The sequence below is a fragment of the Rhea pennata genome, unplaced genomic scaffold, assembly GCF_028389875.1.
Source record: "Rhea pennata isolate bPtePen1 unplaced genomic scaffold, bPtePen1.pri scaffold_32, whole genome shotgun sequence".
Lineage (NCBI taxonomy): Eukaryota > Metazoa > Chordata > Aves > Rheiformes > Rheidae > Rhea > Rhea pennata.
Window position 1 is genome coordinate 3,485,006 of NW_026907679.1, and position 13,005 is coordinate 3,498,010.

The 13,005-nt window shown below is 55.7% G+C and overlaps 2 long non-coding RNA genes across 2 annotated transcripts; one reads left to right on the plus strand and one right to left on the minus strand.

The window, feature by feature from the left end:
* Positions 1-1,833: 1,833 nt before the first annotated feature.
* On the minus strand, positions 1,834-3,316 carry LOC134154619 (uncharacterized). Its single transcript, XR_009961368.1, has 3 exons — positions 3,232-3,316; positions 2,778-2,828; positions 1,834-1,884 (listed from the first exon to the last, which is right to left on the minus strand). It is a non-coding gene; the product is annotated as an uncharacterized LOC134154619 (long non-coding RNA).
* A 6,900-nt stretch (positions 3,317-10,216) lies between these two features.
* On the plus strand, positions 10,217-11,692 carry LOC134154610 (uncharacterized). The gene is made up of 3 exons (XR_009961367.1): positions 10,217-10,301; positions 10,705-10,755; positions 11,648-11,692. It is a non-coding gene; the product is annotated as an uncharacterized LOC134154610 (long non-coding RNA).
* The last annotated feature ends 1,313 nt before the right edge of the window (positions 11,693-13,005 follow it).

Consider the following 13,005-nt stretch of genomic DNA (forward strand, 5'->3'; position numbering starts at 1 on the left):
TGTGTACAAGTACCTGAAGGGAGGGTGTCAAGGGGATGGGGATGAACTCTTTTCAATGATGCCAAGTGACAGGAGAAGAGGCAAAGCACACAAACTGAAACACTGGAAATGCCTTGTGAATGTGGGGAGGAATTTCTTTCCTGGAAGAGTGACAGAGCCCTGGAAGAGGTCACCCAGAGAGGTTGGGGAGTCTCCCTCTCTGGAGATATTCACAACCTGCCCGGATGTGATGCTGTCTAACATGGTCTAGGTGACCCTGGTTGAAGAGGGGGCTTGGACTGGATGATCTCCAGAGGTCCCTTGCAACCGTGACCATTTTGTGATTCTGTGGTTGTGCACAGGCACCCCAGTGTGTGCACACCCATCAGGGCAGGGGCTCAGGGAGAGCAGCTGCCTGGCCCCAGTGTGGGGCTCCAAAAGCACCCATGAACCCAGGGGTCCTGAGTCTCTGGGGCAGGAAACCACCCTCACTCCCTGAGCTGGGCACAGCACCCCAGTGCCCGAGCTGCCTGGCCTCCTCGACCTACTGCCCCAGCCCCAGACTGAGCCCTTTGGGACAGGGCACTCACCAAGGCCCCACAATAGCCTACTGTCTTCTGCCTCTCCAAAGCCCTGGTAGGGAGCTGCAAGTCCAGGAGATGCTGCCAGGCAGAGCCCCGTTGTGCAGTCACTGTCTGAGGAGAAGGGACCTGGAGACACCTGCCCTCATAAATACCCTTCCCCACCCCCCCCCCACACACAGAGGCTAGTTTTGTTGACTGCATTTATTGATCATTGGGGGAAAATGGTCCCGGTCTCCCGAGGATCACGTGAGGCATCCAGAGATGATCATCTCCTCATGCCGCTGGAGGGGGACAGGGCAGGGGGTCATCCACAATGCCAGACTTCAAGGACAGGGCACAGATTGTTAATCCAAATTCTGCTGGGAGAAGGGAGAGGTCATCTCCCCACCAGGTCCCTCTGAAATGCTTGGGAGAAGGAGAAGGGGGTTGGAGCCCCCAGTGGCCCCAGGGCAGAGCTGGGATCTCCTTGGTCTATTGAAAACCTAGAGCTGCTGCTGGTCCACGTGGCAGTCCTGGAGGTCTGTATAGACCACGGAGCCCTGCCCCATCCATACCTTGACCCTGGGGGTCCGTACAGCACCCAGAGCATGAACAGCACCCAGGCCATCCTGTTGCCCTGCTGGCCTGTGTGGCCCCACTGAGCAAAGGGGAAGGGGCGTATGTGTGTAAGGGGGTGGCTCTGTGCAGCTCTCCCCTGGGGCAGATCTGTCCTCCCACCCAGGCCCAGGTTCTCCCCACCCCAGAGGGCTCTGGGATTCCCCCAGGTCATGGATCCCTTGGAGGGCTGGGGATGCCCCAGTGCTGCTCACCTAGGCCAAGTGGGCTGCAGCTTGGTGTCTCTAGTGCAAGGGCAGCTTCAGATGCTGTGGAGAAAGGGAGTGTTAGGGACACATTGGGGTGAACTGGGTTGTCCTGGGAGGCAGGGAAGGCCCTGGGAGCCCTGGGGAATGGGGTCTCCGGGGAAAACACTGTACTACGTGCATGTGCACAGGGCTCCAACGGCCACACTGGGCTGCAGTGTGGTCCGCTGAGGCACACTGGGTGCATGGGAGTACCCTCGCAGAGGAGGGGAGGGGAAGGATCTTGGGCCTGCAGGAGCTGTGGTACCTACCAGAGCCCTCTCCTCTCGCACAAGGTCAACCTGCAGCAGGAAAGAGACAATTAGTCTGTGCAGGACACCAGCATGTCCCCAGGTCCCAGCTGTAGACAGGGGGGACCAGACCCCCTCCAGTTCCCCGGGCTAGCTGCACCGCAAGTGCACCCTGTTACTTACTGGCACAGCAACATCTCCATCTACAAGCTGACCAGCATCTCCCACCTCCTAGGCAAGAAGAAGCATGTGTCAGTCTGGACTGGGCTGCGGTGGCTTCCCCATTACACCCTGCCCCAAGGCTCCCCCTGGTCAATTGGGGGCAGGGATGGGCTTGCTTGTCCCTCTGCTCCTTGTACACCTGTGTCCTACCCAGGCCAAAAACAGGAATAGGGATGGGGGGTTGCATTTGGGGGCCCAAAGGGAGGGGATCTGGCACCTGGAAAACAAGGAAGGTGGCTATCAGGTGGATGGTGGCAAGAAGATGTGATCTGGAGGGGACCTAAATGCAGGGTCTGGAGTGGTGGGGGCCTAAGGGGAAGGGAATGAGGCCCCCAGAGCATGGTATTGGGGATTGTGAAGGGACAGGATTGTGGGACATTGTAGGGAGGGCAGTGGGATTCAAACAGAGGGACTTGGAGAGGGCAGGAAGGGTGACGGGGGTGAGCTGAGCACAGAGGATTGGGGGAAGCCAAACCAAAGGCTTTGGGGGACTGGAGGGGTGGGATTTGGTAGCCTAGGTGAAAGAAGGTGCATTTGAAAAGCACAAGGACCCACTGGGGGGAATCAAAGGCAGAGGACTGTGGTGGGGACTGAAAGGAGGTGTCTGGGGGAGACTGAAGGCAGGAGGTTTGGGAGTGTTGGCTGGAGGGAGATCAAGGGCACATGGTCTTGGGGAGACAGCAAAGAGGGGATAGAGATCTCCAGAATAAAGAGATTTCTGGCCTCCCAGAGAGGGAGTTCTTGCCTCCTCTCCATCAGAAACAAGAGCCATAAGGGTGGTGAAAAATCCCACCTCTGTTCCCCACCCAGGGCTCCCCTGTGGTGTCTGGAGGGGAATCTCCAGGCTCTTTAAGAGCCCCAGACTCCTACCTGGGACCTGACGTGGCCATCAGGACACTTACCGGAGAGTTCAACACAACGCCTTTGTCTTCCACCTGAAGCGGCCCCACTTGCTGGAGAGACAGGAGAGGGTCAGGGTGATAGAGGGACCCAGCTGTTTGGGGGGGCACTGTGACTGCCACAACGTCCACCTGGCAGCGGAGAGCCACGGCCCCGGAGGCTATAATAGCCACAGCGGAGCTGGCAGGGCCCCAGCAAGGATTTTCCCCCTCCTCTCAGCTCGGCTCAGCTCATTGCACTCATGTCAGGGGGCTGCAGAGGAGGGACCAAGCTGGAGATGGAGATCCATTGGTGAACCCCATTTTGAAGGAAATAGCACCAAAGAAGTTTCTGGCCTAGTTCCCCACCAGGCCCCTGCAGTAGCTGTGTGTCCCTCTGTCCTCTGCAGGCCCAGGAAAGCCCTGGCCCTGCAGCCACCCCCAGCCTTGAGCTCATCACCGTGGCTTTGGGGCTCACCACTGCATCTGCTGAGTAGCACAGGATGGCAAGAAGCAGGGCCACGCTAACCACTGCGACCTTCATCTTCCTCCCAGGTCTGGAGAATCCTGGATGAGGCTGCAAAGGGTGAGGAGCAAATTTATACTTCCCAGGACTCCCCGTTGCTGCCTTCCACCCCCGTCCCAAGAGCCCTGGGGCAGCATGGGTCTTGGCAGCTACAACCACCCTGGCAGCCATCCCACCCTTGGCACTGATCCCCCTGCCTCCGGCAACAACACAGCCACCTTCCCTGGCACCAATCCAATATCCTGCATGCGGCAGCTTTGTGGAGAAGGACCCAGGTGTCCGGGATGGGCAGGGGACTGTGCCCCTGTGACAGCTGGACCCCCTGCATTGGCGTTCTCCTGCCCAAACCTGTTCCCTTCCTCACAGCCCCACAAAGTCACATTCCCCTAGTCTCCCAGGGCCACATCTCCCTCCCTGCTCCTTGTCTCCCAGCACCCCTCACCTCCCAGGACAGTTCTTCCCCCCAGGGCTTCCCCAGAGCTGTCGCCAGCCTGAAATCTGGGGTCTCCAAGCAGAGCCATGGCTGGCCCCCTCTCCAGATCTTTGGGGTAATGGAGTGCTGAGACTGAGTCCTTTTCTAGGGGTACTGAGGACGGTGGGAAATGGGGAGCCTTTGAGGGAAGGGTACTTAGACACATGGGCAATGTGGACACCACCGTGACTGGGCACTGAAGGTCAGTGGGAGTCCTGGGGAGGAGGCTCTGGAAATGAGGAGCACTGTTGAGTGGTGGGCACTGGGAGAGCAGGGGTTGTTGGGCTTGGAGCAACTGCTGAGGATGGTCTCAGTGCCCAGCTCCAACTCACCTCAGCTCCATTGCACTGGGGCCCCAAACTGGTCCGGGGCTCCAGCTGCAGCCTCCCCACAGCACAGCACAGCAGAGCACAGCAGAGCAGAGGAGGAATCAGAGGGGAATAGTCCCTGTCCTGGACCTGCCACTGACTAGAGACCATGCCCTCCCAGACAGCCAGGTCCTTCTCTGCAGAGCTGGCCATGCCCAATGACTCCCAGCACCCTGTCTCCAACTAGGCTCCAGCACCAGCCTCTTCCCTGGATGGTGCTCAACCAGGACTCTGTCTCTTCCCCACGGAGTGTCCTTTCAATGCCCTGGTCCCCTGCAAAGGCCTCCGCTGTCCCCAAGCAGGATGCGGCTCTTCAGAGGGCACGCAGTGAAGCAGAAGATTGTCCCCGGGCAGCCACTCAGAGATAATTGTGCCCATGGAGTGTCTCTGATAAACCGTGTGTGCCCAGTGCTCCGGGCACAAGGACTCTATTCAGGGAGCCAGCCGCCTCTGGAGAGGGCCCATGGGCCTGACCCGGAGGTGGGTGCGGGCTGGAGGGGTAGAACCGCCCGGATGGCTCGGTTTCCAATGGTCTAGCTCCTGGTATGCACTGCCTGTCAGCTCTGAGACATCTCACCGCAGGTTAAGGCTTGCAGAGAGCAACCGCACTAAAATTTATTTGGGAAGTATGTGAGGGAATAAGGTCACTTTTTCAGGGAAATGACTCTGCAAGAAAAATGGGCAACCTTCAGATCTGGCATAACCCTCCGTTTAGTGCTCTTGTCCCTTGCTAGTGAGGGTTCAAGGAGGCAACACAAGCAGCAGTAGCTATGCCTTGAGGTTCCAGTGCTTCAGAGCACTAGAAGAAGTTGCCCAGAGAGACTGTTGAGTCTCCTTCTCTGGAAATATTCCAAACCCGCCTGGACATGATCCTGTACAATGTGCTCTACATGACCCTGCTTGAGCAGGGGAGCTGGACTAGATGATCTCCAGAGGTCCCTTCCAACCTCAATCGTTCTGTGGCTCGGTGACTTTTAAAGTCTCCTCTCAGCTTTGCATCGTTGTGAACGAGGCAACTCTTCATGTTTTACTATCCCAAAAGAAATACGCATTTTTGGATACTACTGAATTGGCTTTTGCTTCTGTAGATGTATGATGTATATGCTTATGTATCTCTAGTTCACATCAGAGCAGGGCAGACAGGGCCTCCCTGAAGAGCACTTTAATGTCAAGTGAGGACCGAATGCAATCAGTTTGCTTTGGACTTCTCTCAAAAAGAGTCTTGACCTGTCTTAAGCCAATATTCCTCAATTATGGCCATGCATACACTTCATTAATTATGTTCACAATAACTTCAGAAGACAAATAGTGTCACAGCCTATTTAAGTACAAGCAATAATTCAACACTTTGTAACTCAGCTTTCCAGCAAATAACGCAAAAAGCAGAGGCAGTCAAAATGAAAATTTTCCAGTCGACTGCTTCCTTTCTGGACAATTTCCAAAGCAAATATTTGAGTCAGTGCTGGGTTGCTTGAGTCTTTTCACAAGCAATCCACAGCAGCCCTCCTTGTTATGGTAAGCCTCCCATAAGGACAAGAGCAAACATCCATCCTGCAAGAAGTAATCTTGCAAAATGACATATAATGTTTCATGAAATAAGCCGACTGATTTAAAGCTCTTGTGAGCCATGTCTCAGTGTCTTTCCTTTATCTCTTTTCATCTGGATAAAACTAGACAGAGTCTCTCTGAAGTCATGATGGAGTCTGTACCATGAGGGGAACTAAAATCAGTATGACAGCTCAGATCCCTGAAACTGGGGAAAATCTCCCACTAGGTTCAAAACCTAAACCAGTTTTTAACCACCAGCCTTTGGTTCCAGTCTTGGGTGTCATCAAAAGAAATTATTCGCACGCACTCACAGATGGAGCAAGCCCAGAGTATTTTACTCTCAGACAGGTGACACAGGCTGCTGCCTGTTTTTAGGAGGGAGTAAGAAATGGGAACCAGCATGATATATTGAATTACAGTGACACTTAGTAAACAGAGGAGGAGTTTACAGAGGAACGTGCAGTCTCAAGGAGGCATTCATGGCTCTGCTGTGGCAATTTTGATCTCAGGCCACCTTCCTGCAGGACAGCTAGGCACCTGAGACAGTGCAGGAGCATTTTAACAGCCGTAGCCAGCACCTTCCCTGTGGAGCAATTAAGCTGGAAAGGACGATCAGGAAGAAAATCTTGGCTGGACGCAGGGGGCGGCTCTCACCCCACAAGCCATGGGGGTTGGAGGGGGTAGGGGGCTCCGCCTGGCAGATGCTCCCTGTGGCAGCTGTCTCTTTGGGACCAGCAGCCTCTGCCCTCTTGTCCATCAGGACAACAAGTTGGCTGGGAGGAGAAGCGAATGGCAGTGGAGAGAGAGAAAAATCTGAGCTGATTTGTCAACGTACCTCAGTGGTTACCTTTCAGAAGGCACAAGAGGTGATCCTTGTCCTGACCTGGAAGTGGTCAAAGCTTTTGCTAAGCTGTTTAGGGTGCTCTCAGTATCCTTCCCATCTCCTTCTAGTGTGGGGTATGGGACAGCATTTGGCAAATGTAAAGGGCCCGAGCTTGCATGGAGGGTGAGGAAGGCTGTAGAGTTTCATGGTAGTTCGTTATCCTAACACCCTAACAGCACAAAATGAGCAATATTAGTGTTTGAAGAACATGCTTTATGGCTCTACTATGTTTTAGGTTCGTGCCTTAGCACAGCCTGGGTGCACTACCTGTAAATAGCCATGAAGTCATCGTGTCCTCTGGCTAGGCTATGTGTCCCCATTTATCTGACAGCTTGATGTCTTCTCTGTTTGTAACTCAGTTTCAGATCCTTGTTTCCTGCTTGATCCATTTAGTAACCGAAAAGAGACGTGCGCTGAAGACGGTTCCTCCCTCACAGGCTGGTCGGTGGCCCATTTCCCTGCAGCAGGCCAGCTAGCAGCTCCTGCTGCCCCATGGGCTGTGGTGCTGCTGCTGCCGCCTGGGTTCACTCGCAGGAGTTTCTGCCTGGTCAGGGTGTGCTCATGGCACACTTTCTAGTTCTCAAAGGCAATTGAGAAGCACCTGCTTTCCTAGTCTTTTTTTTTAAATAATAATAATATTCCTTCAGAATCAATGAACTTGACAAAAATTAAACTCCTGCTTTGAGGTATGTGGTTCAAATAACGAATATGACAAATTAAAAAAAAAGGAAAGGCCAGCGATGAAGGAGGTGGGACCTAATACAAACAGTGGAAGAATATAGAGGTGCTAGGAGACTCTCCATTGGTAGTGTACGAGCTAAGTCTGGCACACAACAGAAGGAAATGTCACCTGTGGGAGGAAGAACTCCATAAAATGCCTTTGCTCAGAGCCCACAGTTCATTTGTTGGGCAGTGACAAACTCAGTCCATTCATTAGTTCCCACATTCGCGTAGGTTAGAAATGGATCCCTCAAGACTGCTGTGTAGAAGAAGCCACAAACCACCCCCACAGAAGGAGGGAGTTTGGAGGGGAACCACCAAACGAGGGGAGCGCAGGGCCATTGCTCCACATGCTCCAGTGGCTCAGGGTGTTCAAAGAATGGTGCACGGGGAGAGGATGGAGGCATTTGGCTGTAGAAGTTAAATGAAAAGAGTTCTCACAAGCATGAGGGGAACTAAAATCAGTATGACAGCTCAGATCCCTGAAACTGGGGAAAGTCTCCCACTAGGTTCAAAGCCTAAACCAGTTTTTCACCACCAGCCTTTGGTTCCAGTCTTGGGTGTCATCAAAAGAAATTATTCGCACGCACTCACAGATGGAGCAAGCCCAGAGTATTTTACTCTCAGACAGGTGACACAGGCCTCAGCATTACCATGTCCTACAGGATCATCCCTCCCGGGTTGCTATTTTAGTTGTTTCATGCACTTTCACCTCTTCTTTTCCAAGAAGAACTACATGAAGAGGTCACTTTTGAGTGTACGTAACATTATGTATTTGCTTATCCATTTCCAAAGCAAGGCCGTTATTCTTTGCTGCGGAGGGGAGCCGCCGTTGTGAGGAAAAGCATTTCTCACGCAGCTTTTCAGTCAGCCGGGGCCGGGGACTATCCTCTCCTCTCCTTTCCTGTGTGCTGAACATAGGACTGTGGCTGAGGTAGTTTATGCAAGTGAGGAAAAAGCATTTGGCCATCTGCAAGTTACTGGAGACAGTCGGCACTTTTCTGTTCTCACAAGGGCCCAGACGCCAGCAGCAACGTGACAGAAAACGCCAGCATAGTGCTGGCAGTGTAACAGCTGGAGATTAAAGGTCTCAAAGCAGGGAAAACAATTAGCATTCTTTAACTCTGTAACTTCTGATGCACATAGGAAAACCGCAGAGGTACTGAAGAGGCCTGTTACGGGAGCAAACATCTGCATCACTCCCGAAGGAGTCCTCAGTGGTTCGGACAGGAGCCCAGCCTCCCCCTGCAAGGCTGGAGAGGAATCGAGGCATACCGGCTCCCTTTCCATTTTAAGCACAGCACCCCAGATGAGTAAAGGATCGCAGCGTCTGGGCTGCCTTGAGCCATGGGACGCAGCCCCAGTGGGGAGGAAGCCCAGCGGGATGTCTCACAAGGGCTGCTGGCTCAGGATAGGATGGGAATGAGGGCTCAGATACCTGATTCCTTCCTCTGCCCTGGCTAGGAGAGTGGGACTGTAGATAAAAACCTCCTGTTCCCCGGGCCATCTAGGCCTTCCCCACTTTGAGGGGCAAGATGAAACAGTGTCCCAGCTCCTATGATCCCCCTACCCCACACAGGCCCCATACCCCAGGGAGCGTAGGCCTTTCTAGGTGATGGAAGGAACCCAGGCATCCGGGCAGCTCTACCCTCTAGCCCACACCCACCTCCGGGTCAGGCCCATGGGCCCTCTCCAGAGGCGGCCGGCTCCCTGAATAGAGTCCTTGTGCCTGGAGTCCTGGGCACACACGGCTTATCAGAGACACTCCATGGGCACAATTATCTCTAAGTGGCTGCCCAGGGACAAGCACCTGCTTCACTGCATGCCCTCTGAAGAGCCACATCCTGCTTGGGGACAGCGGAGGCCTTTGCAGGGGACCAGGGCATTGAAAGGACACTCCGTGGGGAAGAGACAGAGTCCTGGTTGAGCACCATCCAGGGAAGAGGCTGGTGCTGGAGCCTAGTTGGAGACAGGGTGCTGGGAGTCATTGGGCATGGCCAGCTCTGCAGAGAAGGCCCTGGCTGTCCGGGAGGGCATGGTCTCTAGTCAGTGGCAGGTCCAGGACAGGGACTATTCCCCTCTGATTCCTCCTCTGCTCTGCTCTGCTGTGCTGTGCTGTGCTCTGAGGAGGCTGCAGCTGGAGCCTGGGACCAGTTTGGGTCCCCAGTGCTGAGCTGAGGTGAGTTGGTGCTGGGCACTGAGACCATCCTCAGCAGTTGCTCCAAGCCCAACAACCCCTGCTCTCCCAGTGCCCACCACTCACCAGTGCTCCTCATTTCCAGAGCCTCCTCCCAGGACTCCCACTGACCTTCAGTGCCCAGTCACTGTGGTGTCCACATTGCCCATGTGTCTAAGTACCCTTCCCTCAAAGGCTCCCCATTTCCCACCGTCCTCAGTACCCCTAGAAAAGGACTCAGTCTCAGCATCTCATTACCCCAAAGATCTGGAGAAGGGGCCAGGCATGGCTCTGCTTGGAGACCCCAGATTTCAGGCTGGTGACAGCTCTGGGGAAGCCCTGGGGGGAAGAACTGTCCTGGGAGGTGAGGGGTGCTGGGAGACAAGGAGCAGGGAGGGAGATGTGGGCCCTGGGAGACTGGGGGAATGTGACTTTGTGGGGCTGTGAGGAAGGGAACAGGTTTGGGCAGGAGAATGCCACTGCAGGGGGTCCAGCTGTCACAGGGGCACAGTCCCCTGCCCATCCCGGACACCTGGGTCCTTCTCCATGAGGCTGCCGCATGCAGGATATTGGATTGGTGCCAGGGAAGGTGGCTGTGTTGTTGCCGGAGGCAGGGGGATCAGTGCCAAGGGTGGGATGGCTGCCAGGGTGGTTGTCGCTGCCAAGACCCATGCTGCCCCAGGGCTCTTGGGACAGGGGTGGAAGGCAGCAACGGGGAGTCCTGGGAAGTATAAATTTGCTCCTCACCCTTTGCAGCCTCATCCAGGATTCTCCAGACCTGGGAGGAAGATGAAGGTCGCAGTGGTTAGCGTGGCCCTGCTTCTTGCCATCCTGTGCTACTCAGCAGATGCAGTGGTGAGCCCCAAAGCCACGGTGATGAGCTCAAGGCTGGGGGTGGCTGCAGGGCCATGGCTTTCCTGGGCCTGCGGAGGGCAGAGGGACACACAGCTGCTGCAGGGGCCTGGTGGGGAACTAGGCCAGAAACTTCTTTGGTGCTATTTCCTTCAAAATGGGGTTCACCAATGGGTCTCCATCTCCAGCTTGGTCCCTCCTCTGCAGCCCCCTGACATGAGTGCAATGAGCTGAGCCGAGCTGAGAGGAGGGGGATAATCCTTGCTGGGGCCCTGCCAGCTCCGCTGTGGCTACCATAGCCTCCGGGGCCGTGGCTCTCCGCTGCCAGGTGGATGTTGTGGCAGTCACAGTGCCCTCCCAGACTCCTGGGTCCCTCTTGCACCCTGACCCTCTCCTGTCTCTCCAGCAAGTGGGGCCGCTTCAGGTGGAAGACAAAGGCGTTGTGTTGAACTCTCCGGTAAGTGTCCTGATGGCCACCCCAGGTACCAGGTAGGAGTCTGGGGCCCTTAAAGAGCCTGGAGATTCCCCTCCAGACACCACAGGGGAGCCCTGGGTGGGGAACAGAGGTGGGATTTTTCACCACCCTTATGGCTCTTGTTTCTGATGGAGAGGAGGCAAGAACTCCCTCTCTGGGAGGCCAGAAATCTCTTCATTCTGGAGATCTCCATCCCCTCTTTGCTGTCTCCCCAAGACCACGTGCCCTTGATCTCCCTCCAGCCAACACTCCCAAACCTCCTGCCTTCAGTCTCCCCCAGACACCTCCTTTCAGTCCCCACCACAGTGCTCTGCCTTTGATTCCCCCCAGTGGGTCCTTGTGCTCTTCAAATGAACCTTCTTTCACCTAGGCTACCAAATCCCACCCCTCCAGTCCCCCAAAGCCCTTGGTTTGGCTTCCCCCAATCCTCTGTGCTCAGCTCACCCCCGTCACCCTTCTTGCCCTCTCCAAGTCCCTCTGTTTGAATCCCACTGCCCTCCCTACAATGTCCCACAATCCTGTCCCTTCAGCATCCCCAATACCATGCTCTGGGGGCCTCAATCCCTTCCCCTTAGGCCCCCACCACTCCAGACCCTGCATTTCGGTCCCCTCCAGATCACATCTCCTTGACACCATCCACCTGATAGCCACCTTCCTTGTTTTCCAGGTGCCAGATCCCCTCCTGTTGGGTCCAGAAATCTCACCCCCATCCCTATTCCTGTTTTTGGCCTGGGTAGGGCAGAGGTGTGCAAGGGGCAGAGGGACAAGGAAGCCCATCCCTGCCCCCAATTGACCAGGGGGAGCCTTGGGGCAGGGAGTAATGGGGAAGCCACCGCAGCCCAGTCCAGACTGACACATGCTTCTTCTTGCCTAGGAGGTGGGAGATGCTGGTCAGCTTGTAGATGGAGATGTTGCTGTGCCAGTAAGTAACAGGGTGCACTTGCGGTGCAGCTAGCCTGGGGAGCTGGAGGGGGTCTGGTCCCCCCTGTCTACAGCTGGGACCTGGGGACATGCTGGTGTCCTGCACAGACTAATTGTCTCTTTCCTGCTGCAGGTAGACCTCGTGCGAGAGGAGAGGGCTCTGGTAGGTACCACAGCTCCTGCAGGCCCAAGATCCTTCCCCTCCCCTCCTCTGCTAGGCTACTCCCGTGCACCCAGTGTGCCTCAGCGGACCACACTGCAGCCCAGTGTGGCCATTGGAGCCCTGTGCACATGCACGTAGTACAGTGTTTTCCCCGGAGACCCCATTCCCCAGGGCTCCCAGTGCCTTCCCTGCCTCCCAGGACAACCCAGTTCACCCCAATGTGTCCCTAACACTCCCTTTCTCCACAGCATCTGAAGCTGCCCTTGCACCAGAGACACCAAGCTGCAGCCCACTTGGCCTAGGTGAGCAGCACTGGGGCATCCCCAGCCCTCCAAGGGATCCATGACCTGGGGGAATCCCAGAGCCCTCTGGGGTGGGGAGAACCTGGCCCTGGGTGGGAGGACAGATCTGCCCCAGGGGAGAGCTGCACAGAGACACTCTCCACACACACACGCCCCTTCCCCTTTGCTCAGTGGGGCCACACAGGCCAGCAGGGCAACAGGATGGCCTGGGTGCTGTTAGTGCTCTGGGTGCTGTATGGACCCCCAGGGTCAAGGTATGGATGGGGCAGGGCTCTGTGGTCTATACAGACCTCCAGGACTGCCACGTGGACCAGCAGCAGCTCTAGGTTTTCAATAGACCAAGGAGATCCCAGCCCTGCCCTGGGGCCACTGGGGGCTCCAACCCCCTTCTCCTTCTCCCAAGCATTTCAGAGGGACCTGGTGGGGAGATGACCTCTCCCTTCTCCCAGCAGAATTTGGATTAACATCATGTTCCCTGTCCTTGAAGTCTGGCATTGTGGATGACCCTCTGCCCTGTCCCCCTCCAGCAGCATGAGGAGATGGTCATTCCTGGATGCCTCACGTGATCCTCAGGAGACCGGGACCATTTTCCCCCAATGATCAATAAATGCAGTCAACAAAACTAGCCTCTGTGTGTGTGGGGGGGTGGGGAAGGGTATTTATGAGGGCAGGTGCCTCCAGGTCCCTTCTCCTCAGACAGTGACTGCACAACTGGGCTCTGCCTGGCAGCATCTCCTGGACTTGCAGCTCCCTACCAGGGCTTTGGAGAGGCAGAAGGCAGTAGGCTATTGTGGGGCCTTGGTGAGTGCCCTGTCCCAAAGGGCTCAGTCTGGGGCTGGGGCAGTA